Source organism: Dromaius novaehollandiae, chromosome 1 (genome assembly GCF_036370855.1).
Source record: "Dromaius novaehollandiae isolate bDroNov1 chromosome 1, bDroNov1.hap1, whole genome shotgun sequence".
In the NCBI taxonomy this organism is placed as follows: domain Eukaryota; kingdom Metazoa; phylum Chordata; class Aves; order Casuariiformes; family Dromaiidae; genus Dromaius; species Dromaius novaehollandiae.
In genome coordinates, this window is record NC_088098.1 from 166,239,259 (window position 1) to 166,257,211 (window position 17,953).

Genomic DNA, 17,953 nt, shown 5'->3' on the forward strand with positions numbered 1-17,953 from the left:
AATTCTGTCACCTACAAATGGCGACATTAATCTGCCCAACCTCTTTTCTAGGTCTCTTGAAAATATAAGACACAGCACCAGACCTACTAGGAGACTTTGTGGCACTCCTGAGTTTTGTTTTCTTGCCCTAAGAAAAATGTACTGCCAGTTTATTTGTTTGCTTTCAATTACATCCTTTTACATTAATTTATATCTTTTCATACTCCTTTCTTTTATATAAATCTTTTAATCATTTTAGATGAATGGCACTTCTCATTCCATATTCTATTTAATAGCTCCTTACAAATATATTGTGAAAAACTAGGTAAATGATATGTTAACTTATAGTACAGAAATATTTGCAGAGCTGTAATAGATTAGTTGTAACTGGAAAAAATCATTCTGCTTAGACCTTATAGTGACAGACCTTCTAGTTGTTCATTTTTCTATTATTTCAACAAATTTACCAAGCACAGAACCGAATATAATGAGAAACAGCACTGAGCAAATTTACTTCTATATGCAGTTGGCTTATACCTAGACCTTCTTAGATTAATGGTGCAGTGTTTACCTCAGCCTAATTTTACACATTTTTTCACACACATACATTCAAACATGGACATGGACATGGACGGACGGACAGACACAGATGCACGCACGCACACACACACACACCCCTAGCTAAGTATGAAGTGTTTAATTGAAATATTGCCTTAAAAACTGTTTTCAATTCATTTCAACTTGGTTGTGAGAAAACAGTGAACAACTTCCTAAGTGTTAATGATACAGTACTTTGCCAGGTGAGATTCATTTCTAGGCAGATGCATTGCATTAATTGTTTCAATAAATGTTGTACTGCGAACAGCAGTGCTTGGCAACAGCTCTGAGCATCATGAATCCAACTATATTAATGGTGGTGCATTACCCTCCATTCTGAGTAAATGAAACTTTAGAAATTAGTGTTCTTTCAATGAAATAGTCTCCATAAAGCATTACTGAATTATAAACATTAATCAGTGTAGAGTTACAGCATTCTGATAGACAACTTCTTTAAGTAACAGAACAGGGGAGTCTTTGAACATCAGTTGTGTACTAATAAAGTTGTTTGGCTAACTGTGAGCCAGTGTTTATGTATATGTATACACATGCACATGCACACACAATTATACATTTTGCTGAAAAGATGGGAGCTCATACTTCTCCTGTTTTCTTTCATTGCTTCAATTTAACTTAAAGTATGGCCTTGAAATACGGAGGAATTTATCTCCGTGGCATATATGAAATGTTTAGAAGTTGATGAAGGGGGATATTAACAAAAATTGCCATATTTATTACTACTCAGGGCTTCTGTAATTTAAATAACCCTTCAATAAGTAGAAAAAGTTTATCAATAACCAATATTGCTAGCCTAATATATCATCTTGTATTCTTACACACAACTCCAGTTAAAAAATATAAATATTTTATGGTTGTTCCTCTAAGGCAAATCTGATGTTATATTACAAATTGCACTTTAATTTTAAACTGGTTGGTCAGATCTTCATCTTTTTTAATGTTTTGTAATAATGATTTTGAGTGAGAGCAGTCTACACTAAATATATAGTCAAAGTTTAAATTTTAATTCAGTTACGTTTAATTTACATTAAATTTATAGTTTAAAGATCCTGTTATTCCTGATGAAGTGACTATCAGTGGCATAATTCTGCCCTCATTTGGGTTGCAGTTTGCTCACCAACTTTATTGTAAACAAGATTATGCCCTACCCTGCAATGTATTTGTACCTTGCAGTACACAGCAATATTTGGCAGACAGAGTACCTAAATATTTGTTGCTTGTAGACACAAAGGCTTATCTGAATTGTCTAATTAGGCAGCCAAAACCCTCTGAGGCACCCTCAGGTACCCCTCCTGGCCTCCAGCTGCCAACTCACAACAAGGCTGGTCTCTCTATCTCATTGCTTACTGCCCCAGCTGGATGTCACACGTGTAAGGAAAACTCAGATGGAGCTACACATATGTTTTTATGCAATAAGTTCAAGATCAGGGTCTGTGAAGCTATCCAGGTGTCCAAATGTTGGCATCTACTGCTGGCATGCTGAATAGGTCTTCTGGCTCCACTGACTGTTGTTACTGTGGAGCCTGCTAATATGGTATTGCCATTGCTAGTTATGGGCCATAAGCCTTGTACCAAGTTCGCAAGGCTTCGGGGCTGAGGCTTGTCAGGTTATTCTGTCTGAACTTGCCTTGACCTACCTGCAGCTTTGTTTTAGCTGATTTAGCTGTGACATGACCATAGTTTTATATAGATAGCAGTAGCAAGCAGTTGCTCTGTGCAGAATGAGGTGTTTATGACTTTAACACAATGATGTAACAGATTACCTAGATCACAGGGTTATTTATCAAAAATTCTCTGGGGACAAATGTGGTTCAGGTATTCTCCACTTTTCTGTCACTCGCCTCAGAATCTTCCCTGGCCCTTGCTAACTACTGGAAGGCACTTTTCCTCCTTTGTCCTCTGCCCTACGATCTCTAAAGTTGTCTGTGCAGATTTTCCAGAAATGCAGTGCTTCAGATACTCTGGTGCCTTGTGTTGGCAGCTCTGCACCTGCCTGGGATGGCCGAACAGCACAGTTCAGTCGCAATACCTCTTTGGGATGGATATGCCTTGAAATTAGACAGTTACCTTGAAACCTGCTGAAACTCAAGTTGTGGCAAAAGGCAACTCAAATATTTATTTATGGCATCCCAAAATGGACAGGGCAGTGATAAATCTTTAAAAAAGGACAGAGATAAGAAAAAAAAAGATAGAGAAAAGAAAGAAAATAATTATTAATCTGTTTATGTTAAGACCAAAGCTAAAAGGTCACTGTTCATCTCACTGGATTTAGTCATCTTGGCAAAGAGGCGTTTTTGACACAACTAATCAAGGATGCTATGGGATGATTCACTGTCCAAAATTAATTTTCTACAGTGTGGGCTTTTTGTCTAAGCTAGTCACCTTAAGATCTTTCTGGTCATAGGAGACAAATAGACACTTCTAGAATCTCACCTTAAGATAGAAATCTAAAATATGTAGATGAATCCTGCCCTTGTAAAGTTTTCAGTGTTGTTTTTCTCTTTTTTCCAATTGACTACAAATACAAAGGCATCCTAGAACAACTGGTTCAGAGCAATTACACTTAAATATTTATGAATAATTATGATTAATTCCACACAACCAATCTGCATGTCCCATGCCTCACATTTCTTTCACTGGTCAATTTTCTGTTGAAATGTAGTTGCTTTTATGCAGTCTTTTCTGGAGGCTTCCAGGGATATCATTTAGATCAATTTCATTCCCTAAACCTTAATTATTTCTAATTTATTCAGAAGTTAGTTCTGATCTGTCTTACTATGGGCCAATCTCACAGAAAATGAAAAGATAAAACAACAGAGATCTATCTCCCATCCTTAACCAGCCAGTTCTTTGACCCAATAAAGTATAATATTCTTTCTACTTCCTTCCTACCTCTAGAAGGTAGAAATATATGTTTTTCTTAAACATCTTTATCCATTGACTTTTATATTTGATGTTATCCTTTAAAGTGATACTACTATTAATTAAAAATACCTTGACTGGTTTTATGCATTTAGCTGACTAGTTTCACTGGCTTAAATAACAAGTGTTTTTACTCAGCTATTATTACAGTATATTACTGACCATTTTTTCTGCATCACTTCAAGCTATTTTCTAGTAATTATCTTTAAACATATACTACTAGAACTAAATACAGTATTTCACAGTGTATCACAGATACATACTCACTGGTCCTTCATACAAAGGCTTTAATATTTTTAAATCTCAAATGGAAACAACTTGTTTCCTGGAATCAGAAGTTATTTCTTTAGTTTTCTACTTTGTGAATAATCTCACACTTGCAGACCTCTGTTCCAGTGATGTTTGCAGGTGCCAAGCTCCTATCTGATAGCAGAAATTCCACTTTTTAGTCCCTAAATTCAAGATCTTGCCCTTTGTACAATTATATTTTTCCCTTTAGACCTTTGCTTTAGACTAATCCCCACAAAGGATCATATATTCTCCCGGGTAAGTATTCCAGTGCTCTCGTGTATTGGCAGTAACTCAGAGATTTGTATCAGCATTAAATTTTGTTAGCAAGCTCTGATTTGTTTTCTGCATAATTAATTAAAATATTAAGTATGAGAAACTTGAGGACTAGCCCACTTCCAGTGTCTTCGGCCTGATTCTCATTTCAGCAATACCAGTTGTCATTTTTCCAGCTTCTACTTCTAGTATGATTTCATAATTTATAATATGTTGGTTGTATTTTCTGTAGTTATGTCTGATTATTTGCATTTTACAATTGAAATAAAAATTTTTTCATTATAAATATGAAAGTAAATATATATATTTTTAATTTTCTGGGGGGTGAGGGGAGTGTCCTAACAGCTGTCGGCTACATTCTTCCATGTTTGGGATGGAGGGAAAAGGGCAATAAAAATGAAATCAGTGAAACTTTTTCATTGATCATGGACATGTATTCAGTGACTGCACCATCAAACTTTCAGAAATATTTAACCAAAGTGAGTAATCAGAAGGAGATACAATGTGGTCTTGCTGCCAATTTCAGCTAATCATGAATGTACTACACTGAAATCCACAGAAGAGAAATTACCTGTGCAGAGCAGTGTCCTAAGTGACTGACATAGGGGAGAAAGCTGCGAGCACATAGCACTGCTAATGTTATTAATCTGAATGACAAGGAAGAAAAGAAAAGATAACAATAGATCCTGACAGTGCACACCATGAGCAATGAATCAATTTGCCAGGACACTGACACTTCAGAAAGGACGGTCTTCTGATCACATGATTAAATACCACCATTATCTGTATTCAAAAGTGGAACGACACAGCTTTTTCCTTATTTCTTTTTTTCTTTTAAGTGCATATTAACAATGTTTAACATCTCCTTCTCTTCCTTCCTTCCTTCCTTTCCTCCCTCTGTTCCTCCCTCTTTCCCTCCCTTCCCTTCCTTTTTCTTTCTCTCACTTATTTGAACTTTGACTTTTGTATTTTTGAAGTTTCTTTAGAACATGTTCAGTGTCTTTGTTTATTAATTAAGGCTTTCCTTTTGTTTTGATAAATTTCTGGAAAAAGCATGGTGAGACTGTAATTATAATCAGTGTCATCATCTCCATCATATCAGAGATTCTGAAAAATGAGAGCATCATATTAATTTTTAGTTCATGCACTGTATGAGCATATATCAAACTCATGACCAAAATACTTTTACTCAGAATTGCAAAATCACATATTCTCCTAGAATGTAACTTGGGCCACCCTTGAGTAGGGATACTGCTTTTCAGAGCACTCTCCTGGGATGGAGAAGGGAGATTTATTTGTGCTCTCAAAAGCAAACTTTCCAGCTCCAGAGTGAGTACTGTTATCCTAAAGGTATTATATAAAAGCTGGATGGTGGCCCAACCAACTCCTCTAGCTGTACTTTAAAACAAAGGAAAAAATTATTGCCTAAAGCAAGGAGAAGGTTCCAGGCTGCAAATCCTAATGAAACCTTACTCAAGATTTCAGGTAGCTACATCACTGCTTCAGGCTGAAAAATCTATTCAGAAATGTTCATCCTTGTTCTAGGAATGCAGAAGAGTCCCTGTGCCACAGTTTCTTCCCAGTACTTACTTAAGATAGTGTGACATTAACCAACAGTAGAATACAAAGTCCTTGGTGAGTCCAATATTACTAGTCTATAATATACAAGTTCTTCTTGATCTGCTTGGTTTAAATATGTTTCATAATGTTGAAGTTTTCACTGAATAAACATTTACTATATTTATTACCAATACTACACTATTTTACAGTTATTTAGTCCTTTTGACAGATGGTTGAATGCCGTTTATTTTTAAAGACAGCATTTGTTTTTAATAATCATTACTATTTACATTGTTTAACCAGCTTTAGTTGTTTTACACAGTTAGTGGGCACCAGGGAATAACCAAATACTTCATGTTACTTTTCTTTCTTGTAATAACATATTATCTTTTTAAAACTCTTTATGTATTTACAGCTTCCAATTCTGTTTTTTAAGGAAATTACTGAGAGATTTTTCAGTAGACTCTCTTACTGCACCTATCAATGCTGTTGTCTTCTGAATCAATCTCCCTTGAATAAATCAGTAAATCTTGCCTGAGCTTTCTCCATTACTCAGTCTCCAAAGAATACTAAAAGACCTTCATTCTTGTTTGTCTGAATATTTTTTTTTTCCCTGGGACCATATCTTTTGCAGGTAGCTACCATGTTGCCTTTTTTTTTTTTTTCTTTTTTTTTTTTTAATTATAGTCTGCTTTTGAAATTAATCCTATGGAAAATAATATTTCACCAGTAGAGGGAGCAATGGTACTAGCAAAATATTTCTCTCCTACGTGAGTTATTACATGGTGGAAGATTTTTGATTAGGATTTTTGTGTGTGTCTGTTAATTGACCACAGACAGACAAATATTTCCAAGGCTGAAAAAAAAAAAAAAAAAAGCATCCAAATGCTAATCCTAATGCAATATTTATAGTCACAAGTAATTCCAGAAGACTAATTTAAATTGCTCATAACAATGAAAATTTCATCAGACCTAATGGGATCAAGATTAGAACCTTTGTCACTAATTTCCAGTATACATTAAATGAATAGGTAATGCATATACAACTCATTTGGAATAGCCCATATTGTCTCATAATATGATCTTAGAAAACTTTTTATTCAGGTAATCACACCAGCCTTACTTCCACTGCACTTAGGTAATTACATTAGAAGACTATTTTTACTTCTTACACCAGAGGCTCTCCCCTTCAATAAAGTGAGCTAGACATGTCCAGAAAAAAGTGAAAGCGCTCACACTCCCCCAAAACTACAGCTGAGCTATCTTATCCCCAAAGGTTTCCATCTGTCTCTATTAATTAGAGAGTGAAACAGTAGAGTCACTCCTAATTTAGAACACTTTGGAATCTAAAATTTGGCAGATCTTAACATTTATGTTCCTTTTCCTTTCCCCACTTTTCTTTATTTTAGCTAGTTAATTTGCTACATCCCTGTGATAGAATCTCACTTTTGCAGTGAATGGCACCACACAACCTCTAGAGCAATAGGGAAACAAATGGCATCTCTAAATATTGCTGTAAAAATATAAGACAGCAGAATATCCCTTAAGTAAAAAACAGGTTACACTCATCTATGCATTAGACTACAATCCTATCTTCTACAGTACTGGGAGGTCTACATGAATATTCTTATGGGACAGTATCTTAAAGGCTTAGATTGTGTGCTCCATGGACTGCCATATGGATTTAATATGAATTGTTTGTGCAAATATGGTAGAAATTGAACCATTATTTATTCTCTCTCTCTCTTTTCTCCCTTCTCCTCTTTTCCCCTAAAATAATGTCTCTCATCCAAATAACATCAAAAGAGACAATACTTAGAGGAATTTTATTCATGAATTCCTAAGATTTTTTCTAAAATGAACATAACAATAGCAAAAACAGTGTCACCACTCCTACTATTTCTTTTACTGTTACTACTACTACTATTTAAGAAAAAGTTAACCTCAGAAAGCAGAGATGGATAATCTATCACCATCATAAACCTATATATATATCAGCATGTCACATGTAACTTTTGTTCTGCATATCATCCTATTTTGTTCAATCCTTTCTGCTGTTAGGAATTTAAATTGATGTGGCTTTAAACTCTGCAATTATCTCTGAAGAATCCTCATAATATGACAGCAAAACTAATGTTTCCAGTAGCATACACATGAAAAGAAACAGTTCACCTCTCTGAGCTTTCAACTTTAAAGGCTTTGTACACTATCTAAAATAAACTTTTCTACTATTAGCACGTAGCTAATACTGACTGGTGGTTTACAGTCTATGCTTCCCGGAACGGAGTAGCTTTCTTTGGGTAACTGTCTGCATTTGTAAATCAACCTAGAATTACAAAAGCAGCGGAAGTGTTGGATGTTTCAGTAATGTGGCAAGTTGCCCTATCTGGTCTTCCCTGTTGGTACTGCAAGGAGAAGTAGAAGATAAAATTAAGAAGCGATGTTCAAAGTCTTATTGGATTCAGTTTTAAAAAAATTATTAGATAACAAAAAGAAATTACTTCTGACAGTGCAATTTTTTATGTGGCTTATTCTCATCTTGATACCAGTATAATATTTTTAACCATCATTTTGAGTACATTTGAGTAAATAGTTTTTGGAGCTTGTAGGCAAAGCTAAAATATTGCTTAATTTATTCCTGCTATCAAGTATGTTCACACAAATTATATAATCAGAGATGAACATGAGAAATGCCCATTACCTAGCAAAAACTAGACTTGCTATAATTATACTATATAAGATAAATTAGCATATATTTGATTTATTTATACTGTTTGTCCATCACTGACACATAGATTACATAAAAATACTGTTCACTTAACAGCTGATTTGATTAAAACTGCATCTAAGTGTTGCTGAAGAGTAACCTTTGTTGCTTAGTAACACCACATAAAATCCAAGTGGTGACATAGAAAGCTAGAATCCTGCTGACTATTAATCACTGAATTTGCTATGCTTATGAACATTTTGCTTAGTTTGGTTTAGTACATTTTACTAGTCTTAATAGCCTCTCAAAATTTGCCATCAACATCATCACAGTCAATTTTCCATTAATCTGCATGTTTTATTCTTAGATCTTGTACAACACAGTGCAGCATATTTCTACTAATATATGAGAATTTGGTATTCTGGTATATAATAAAAATAAAAAGGTTTATCTTCCTATATTGAACAAGGAAAAGTGGTGGGTTTTTTTTTTTTTGTTTGTTTGTTTTGTCAAACTCAAATAACCTTGTCAGGGAGGGATTGGTAAAAAAAAAGACTAGACTTTTAGTAGCATTGTTTTATTTACAATCTGACCAACATCTGGGACTGAAAATATAATATACTGAAATTTGATTTTCTAATGGTGTTCTCTTTATCAGAAGCTGCCAAGATACAATGGAAAAAAAATATAAGGGATTTTGAAATTAGGATTTGGGAGGGATTAGAATTATTTATATGCTGGCTTTAAAACTAGATCCCTGACTTGTTATCTCCTGATATTTGCAGCTAACTTCTTATTAGGTTTTTTAGAATTTTATATTCATGAGACCTGTTGGGCTTTGTTTTTTCAGTCTGACTATGGGTTTTGTTTACTCAGTTTGACTCTCTAAGTAATGTGGGACTATATTTAAAGATGAAATTTGTTTCACATATTGGAAATTAAAATGTAGCAGAAGGTGGATATCAAACAGAAAAGGTATCATCATTCAGTTACTCTAACTGTATGCAGAAGATGTTTAAGAACCATAACCCTTTCCCCTTAGGGATAAATAGTTATTGCATTGTGAAAGAACATAAACTTAAATTACGATAGTGCAGTCATACACTGCTACTTAAACTTGAGTTGCAGTTTCCATTATAAATCCCTGTTTTCTGGCATTTATAACTTGGTCATAAAACTTTGCTCAGGGCTAAACAGTGTTGCACAAAGTATACATTTACAGAATAAGCTTTTTTTTTTCCCTTTGAAAAAAGAGCATATAGAAGAAGAACCGGTAGTACTCTTCATGACTAGCACACTGACAAAACATAACTTGAGTGTGGCTCAAAACTAAATACAAAATTTCCTGATATTTTTGTCATATTGGACAAGGCAGACAGGAGGATTGCCACTGGGACCGATGCTATGCAAATTGAAAATACTGCATCTAAATTCAAAACAATGCCTTCACACTAGAACAGGATTATGTCCATTACAGAACTCTGGAGAACCAGGATATGAAATCTATCGTGTTGTATGTAAATAGCTATGAAAAGAAACTGACAAATACTGATATTTATAAAACGGATAAAAATTAATCTATATACCGTCTGTGTTTGTCTGTCCTTAAATTATGCAAGTTTTTAGAACAAATTTTTAAGGAAAAAATAATTAAAGCTTCAATGAATTAAATAAATATTTGATGTGAGCTTGCACAGGAGTATAGGATGCCAGATGACAATAGTGGTTTTCTTTTATTGAAGAGACAATATTACACTGTGGAAGAGTCATAATAGGAATTTATTGGGGATCGGGAGCTATCTCAATATCTCATTCTTCAATCCTGACCTTGGCTTAAAATTTGAAGTGAGGTAATGAAATTAGATGATATCACAAAGTTGAAAGTCATTTTGAATAGAGAGGAACAGTGAAATATTATACATTTATAAATGAATGGCCTCAGTGAAGTAATAGAACGAGGGAGAATTTACGAGTACAAAGTGAAAGTCCATTCATTTAGAGACTCAGAACAAGAACTTTTTACTGCAGTCTTGGACCTGGAAATAAACCGGAATTATCTCAGATGGAAAAAAGAAATGAATGGAGAAACTAGGCCTCTATTTATAAAGTATGTTTATGAGGATAATAGTAAATCAGTAAAGCAATAAAGCTGTGAAGAAGGCAATTGTGGCCCCAGAAATCAGAAGCAAGATGCTTCCAACTGAGCAGAAGTCTTAGTACCTTTGTGCAAGATACTGGTGAGACCTCATTTAGAGTGAACCATACAATTTAACTAGGGACAAAGTCCAGCTCTGCCTCTGTTTCGAACTGGTCCAGTTAAGTTTCTCTGAGACAAAGCATAGCCATTATTCTGAAGATAGCACTCCTGCAACCACTATTGAAAGTCAATATGGACAACACTGAAGCAGATGTCGTTTGCTCTGCCCTACTTCATGTCAAAAACTACATCATCAGGCTTTCAGTCACAAGACACAGGTATCCACCCTCATTTTCACACTACAGAGAACACCATTTTGATTAGCTATACTATAGTTTTGGACATTCTGAATGAAAAAAAAAAAACAGCAAAAATAATATGTGTGTTTTAGAGCCACAGCAGCAAAACTTGTGCTTAATGGAAATCCAGGGACCCAATCTGCTCTAGAGGGAGCTGGCTCCAAATTCTGTGGACATGTGTCCCTATAGTCTTCCGAACCGTGAGTAAAGGTATTAAAGACGTAGTCAGAGGCAATATATTTATCTCTATAAATGTAACAAGGGGCAAACATCATGGAAAGAAATATTTAACTGAAGTACAGTGTGAGCACAAAAATGTAAGTATATGCATATTTCCAGGTATGATACAAATTAAAAGTAAGCTTTTAATAATGACATAAGTGAAATTCTGGAACAGCTACCCAAAGAGAACAGTGGGCCCAAGAAAATGCATATAGTTTTTAGATGAAACAGCGATTTCATGAAAGTCATTTTATGAGATGATTGGCTGCAGTAGAAAGAGATAGGGTTAAATAATTGAGAGAATTGTTCTCAGGCCTATGTTCATAGACTGAAGCCTGTTCATGAACAGATAAAAAAGCTTATAGTTCATGTCACAAAGATTCATTTGCGTCTGATTAAAGCAAAACAAAACAAAACAAAACAGAACTACCAAGTTTTGAACAGTAAATTTAACATACTAAAGATGAAGTTAAGGCCTGTCCTGTCCAAAAGCATATTAAACTACTAAACTTTTGCCATCTAAACACTAGGCATCTCTTTTAGTGTAGTTATCAAACCTGTCCTCATAGTCAACAGAAAAGTGTCCATCCAAAGGACTATCTTAGGCACTCACCTCAAGTGCTTTTTCTCAGCCACCATCAGAAGGAACCTGTCTTTCTCTTAAAATGGGACCATAGACAGTACCTTTGCCCACATGTCTGAATTTGACACAAATGAAAAATGATAAGGTATACCTAATGAGTGAATGCTTTTAAAAGGTAAATGCTTCAAAAACTACTAATATCAGCTTCTCAGCTATCACTAAACATGAACAGAAATGTAGTCATTAATGATGAATTTTAGATACCTTGTTTATTTCTTACCTGAATTTGCTTCATACATATGTATGTATATAAATATATATATAAATATGCTTCTGTATAGTTTTACAAAATTCTAAATTAACACCCCACAGGAAAATGCCATGAATATGACCCATGACATCACTTTTCCCACTAAAAATGATAACTCTTCACCATATTTTCAGATCCCAAAAGTTTAGGAAATGATAATCTGAAATTTGCATCTCTTGAAGCAATATTGGAGCAGAAAATGAGACTCATGAAGACATTTCTAGGATTCCTTCTGTTTCAGATGGAAACCCTTTTAGGAAGAGTATTTTCATTGACTGTCTGCAAGTATAATAATGCAAGGGCTACTCACTACGTAAGACTATCCAGATCAATACCCAAAATGAAATACACACACTCTTGTTCAAAATACAGAAGATATAAAATTTCACACTGGCTGCAACATCTTCCTGTTCACCCAGGAATAGCAAGAAGTCTTTCAAATTCCTGAATTTCTGAAGCTATGTAAAAATGTGATTGGTTCATTTTTTCCCCACTATCTCACATCTCTGTCATTTCTTACCAGCATATAAATAGTCGTACTTACCTTTCAGATGAAAGACCCACCAAGGCCATAATCATGTCTGGAAGGGTGAGCAGCAAAAAATGCAAGGGAGCGCACATGAGCAGGGCAGACCTGGAGCAGTATTTATCAGAATTCTCTCTCAAGGTTTTTTAAATTGTGCTTCACAGACTTACTGGGCCAGAGATGGTGATTGCATATTTGTAGAAGGATTTTTTTCCTCCCATGAATTCATTTGGGCACTGTCTGAATGCAGGTTAATGCAAGGACTACCATACTGCATTAGACTGTGGATCCAGCTGTGTAGTATCTTGCTGCAAGAGCAGCCATAAGCAGATGCTAAGGGAAGCATCCTAACAACATAACACGCAAATACATGCAAATTTCCTCAGCTCCATCCCTATTCTCCAGGTGTTTTCAGCTCAGCAATCCTCAGTGGATCTTCTGTGTAGCCAGTGAATTCCATTCCTTGTGGTTATCCCTTGAATGGATATTACCTTTAAGCATCTTTAATAGTCCTTGGCAGAGATTCATATGTTTACGGAGTTCCACATCTTCTTTTAGTTTTTCACTCAGACGCTAATAGCCTCATTTCATGTCCCATATTTCCAGTATTAATATGAACTGTTGACCTGTCTGTACTCTTTGCCAGGCATAGCAGAATTCTTTCCTATCCCTCACATTTATCCCTTTCCAAGCTGAAGAGTTTTATTATGCTCAGTTATTCCTCATGTGAAAATTACTTCATAAATTTGGTCATCCCTTCTTTTTTTTAAAAAAACAAAAATTACAATTTTTTAAAAAGATGAAACTCAAACTGCAAGCCATATTCAAGATCTGTCTGAAACAGGAGTTTGTACTTGAATAACAATTTCATTTTCTATTCCTTTCCCAATAGTTCCCAACATGCTTTTTTGACTGCTACTGAACTAGTGTTTTCATATGGCCTTTTCTTTCCCACAGGGTCTCACTTCTGAGGTAGTGGTCAGGTCAGGGTGCATTATATGCTGTTTGCTTTTTTTCCAACCGCTTCACACTTGTCTATACTGCGATTCTTTTTCCATGTTGTTACACAGTCTCTTGGTGTTATAAGCACTATCTTTGAAGGTCTTTCTGCAATTCTTCATGGTCTTTGTCTTTTCATTATCTAGAACAACTACTCACTATCAGCAAACTTTCTGCACTTGCTGCTCACATCTGGTTCATTTATGAATACCTTGAACAGTACAAATCCCAGCACAGACCAATAGCAAGCTATAGCGACCTCTAATGGCCTCTTTCTGTTACAAGAAGTGACCATTTATTTCTACCCTGTTTCTTGTCTTTTAGCAACTTATTTACCCATTCAAGGTCATTCCTTCCTATCCTATAGCTGTTTAGTTTCCTTAAGAGCCCAGGGAGACAGGCTATGTCAAGAGCCTTGTGGAAATCCAGCTGGACTATGTCAGCTGGATCATTTTTTTCCACGTGCTTGTAGACCCTTATGCCAATAAGGTTGTAAGGCAAGAATTCCTTTAAGTAAACCTATGCATCTTCCCAGCTAAATCCCACTTATACAGATATTAACTAATTCCTTTCTTCACAATGTTTCCTAATAATTTTCCAGTAGTTCTTCAGAGTTTCCCATTAGAAACTTTCTAAAGAATGGGCATGACGTTTGCCACCTTCCATCTTCAGGTGTTCAGGAAGTTTTAAGTGGCCCCACTATTCACCTAACACATCCTTGAGTTCTCTGAGAGCTCTTTGATGAATATTGGTAGTTCCTTGCAGTTAGTTACAGTTCGTTTTATCAGGTTGTTCCTCAGTCTCCTTTACAGTGACTTGAGTCACCTGATGAGTCCTCCACAAGTAAGGCTTATGGCATGGGAAACAAAGTTTCTTTCACGGTAAAGACTGAGGCAAAGAATCTTTTTTAGCTGCTCTGCAATGGCCTTGTCTTCCCTGAATACTTCTTTTTTACATTCAGGCCTTACAGACTCCCTAAGAGTGTTCCTCCCCCCCCCCCCCTTTTGTGTTTGAAGAAAAATCCAGTATTAGATTTATCCTTTTCGATAGCTATTCCACAAACTATTTGTGGCCTTCTTTATTGTGCTTCTGCATTTATTCCGCTCTAACATTTATCTGTTTTCTTCAGTTGAACATACTTTCAACATTTTTGAAGGCTGTCTTCTTGCTTCTAGTGAGAAATTACCATGAAAACAGTTCTGGCTTCTGAGCCACCAGAACCCTATTTACCTTGGCTCATGGTTCTGTTTATATTCTGAATAGGGAGGACACCTATACATTTTAAAGTGGAAGAAAATGTAAAAATACATTACAAAATCCATTTTCATTTTACCTGGGGAAGTTTATGGTCTGATGCTGCTTTTTTTTCTTGAAGAATATTTCAGCATTATCATTAACTGCTTTTAAGGGCTCGATGATTAAAACTGTAAGTATGTTAGAAGTTTCTTTAGACAGATGGCTAAATCTGACATTTATAAATATATATATATTGCTTTAATACACTGCAAGGAGTGTTGTTATTTCTACTGGTGTAATGAGGTTCAATGCTAACCTGAGAGAACTTTTTTTTGGAGTATTAAAATTAGTTTTCCATACTAGTACTAACCCAGAATGCCAACAGAAAGAATGACAGCCTTCCATAATTCTAAGATAAGTGGGGGATGAAGGATCTTAAAATCTGTAGATTCAAGTGTTTTTTTTTTCCCCAAATCAAAACCTCCTTCTTTTTCCTGTGTTAAATTGAGAGATTTTATTATTGTTCTTGATTATGGTTTTTTTTTTTTTTTTTTTTTTTTATGACAGTACACTGGACTTTGAAATGTCCTTAAGTAAATTGTCTCAATTGCAGCCACAGTGCAAAAATGATAATTGCTGGGCCCATGATCAGGTGCAGAAGAGGAAATAGGTTATAGGTACACAATAACACAAAGAAAAAAGAACACTCTATAATTATACCAGTGCTAACATTCATGCTCATATTTTAATTTCTCTGTATTCATTTTTATTGTGTGAGTCCGTTTATTTAATCAAGCTTCACCTCCACATAGTTCATTATGCTAAACTCTGTACCACTTCATCATTTTTCTTTTAACAAACTGCATTGCCATGGCTGCATAATATGCCCAGTATTTCTATACTTCTGAGCAGCAAGGTCTCTAACATTTTTTTTGTAATCCATTATTGGTACATTGCAATATCACTTAATAGCATAACACATGTTTTAAGCCTCTTCCAGCTGGCATGGTCAGCTACTGCTAACTCCCAAGTTCCCAGATAATGTGAATTTGATGATCATTCTCTGCTTCAGAGGCATGAGAGTGCATAGCAATGCAGCTAATCACTAGTTCTATATTTATAATGGTCCTAGAAAAATTTGTCACAATGACATGGATAGGGAAGGCCTGATTCTCATTTACAATGCAGCCTCTCTACTTCTCTGCAATTTCAAACCATATTTAACACAGATCAGAGAAGTCTGATGAATGCTAGCAGAAAGGAAAATCAGGCCAAAATGAGGTAAGAATATGGGGAAAAGTTCATGGACTTTAAGGTTTCTTCTGCAGAGATAGTAGGACTTGTGTGCACATAGGTATATAAGCGATATGATTCTCTCCGGGCAGTCTTTAAACATTGCAATGTTTGAAGAAAAGAAGACACTCATAAGGTGAACAGATTAAAAGATCCTACAGGCCAATTAAAAAGACAAGAAGCTTCAATTTGTCAAATGTATTTAAAGGCTTGAAAGAAATCTTTATGATGGATAATATGAAATCTCCAATATTAGTCTAACAAAGAAAATCAAGAATTTACTGAGTGGATGGTATTAACATGTTCCTATCTTATCTGAAAAAAATAGTGTAAAAGCAAATAGATAAATAAGTCTTCTGCATAAATTATTTGCTACCCATAATTAAAATCAATTTGTATGCATTTGATTGTGTATACAAGTATAGCATAATAAAGAAAAATATGGGGGAAAAATTTGATAAGTGCATTATAATCTTGATTAATAGAAGCATCCTTCGCATTGTAGGTACATTTATTATAAATGTTAGCTTTATTTCTAATGAACAAATTATAAAAATGAGCATTTTAATAAGTTCTTAGAAAAGAAGAATGAAATAATATCAGGAATAATGGAAATAAGTGTGTCTGATATTTTTTGCTATAGTTCTAAAGAGAAGTATTGTGGATCTACAGAAGTTTTTTTATTATTTGACCACATGTTTGGAAAATAGCAAGAATGAGTTGTCAGGTACCTCTGCTAAAAATAGTATGTTAAGTTGGGACTTCATATTTAATTTTGAGGGATTAAAATTAAAATGAGATTTAAAAAATGCAAAACACTGGAATAAAATAGCTGAGAAAAAGTTTTTGGCAGAATATTCTGGTATGACACAAAGTTATTTTTAAGTGTTATATAACATGAAGTTCTTTTTAAGGCCTTCCTAGTTTCAGCTATCTAGACATCCATATCTTGACTAATCAGCTGTATTCTCTTTATAATCAAAGGAGAGAAGTAGTATTTCCAAAAGTTCTGCTGACTATTTTAGATCTTTATGTTATGATGAGATGAATTTTTATTCATGGAATAAAGCCTCTAGCTGGCTAGCTCAGATGCAGAGGTCTACATCATAAAAAATTAAAGGTAGATGAAATAAATCCCACTGCATTTGACTTATCACTGGAAAATTGTATGAATTGCTACATAATTCTTACTAGGCATCTCATATGTTGCAGAAGAAAATTACATTATCAATGGTTTTAGAAATAGTGGAGCTAAGGATAATTTTTTGCTGTATATGGTGACTGCAAATGCTACATCTATTTTATCTATGCTACAACACAATTTTTAATGTGAGCTAAGTGTTAAGATTGATTCAGGCTGAAGAAGCCCAAGGAAAAAGAGGGCTTCATAAATTACTCCTCCTCTGTTAAATTAAAAGTGCCCTGAGGCTGTTCTCTGACTGTGACACTGGTAATCATATAATGTCCTATGCCCATAATACACTCTGACATATACAGCATCAGTGGCCACATCAAGGCTGCATTTTGCTCGTGGTCTCTGGCCCACGCTAGCCCCTGGGCCACTCTTGCTTTAAACATGAGGATAAAGAATGCATCATACCTTTTTATGCCATCCTCTGCTTCCTCCTTGCATTTTGGTTGTCATCAGTAGAGTGGGCATGGAGAGCACTTTGTGGCTCAGTCTTGTTTATGCACTTGCCACCACTCATAGGAAATAATGACCACTCATTTTTATATTCACAGGCCTAGTCACATCTGGCAGACTTCAATCTATCAGAAAGTGTGCCCTTTGGGGAGAAGGATACAGGAAACATTTTCGCATGTTTGCCTCTGATAAAGGTTGCCAGCAGTCACTTCATGAAAGAAGAGAACAAAAAAAAGCAGACGTAAATAGAGGTCAAAATTAAAATGAGAATTGAGGAAAGGCAGAATATTCTGATG

At 35.1% G+C, this 17,953-nt stretch overlaps 1 long non-coding RNA gene across 1 annotated transcript in view; it reads right to left on the reverse strand.

Annotated features, from left to right (window-relative positions):
* LOC135327128 (uncharacterized) overlaps positions 1–17,687 on the reverse strand; it is a 32,696-nt gene extending 15,009 nt beyond the window's left edge. The window contains exon 1 of the long non-coding RNA XR_010387186.1: positions 17,613–17,687. This is a non-coding gene — a long non-coding RNA (uncharacterized LOC135327128). The remainder of the gene's footprint in view (positions 1–17,612) is intronic.
* Between the last annotated feature and the right edge of the window lie 266 nt (positions 17,688–17,953).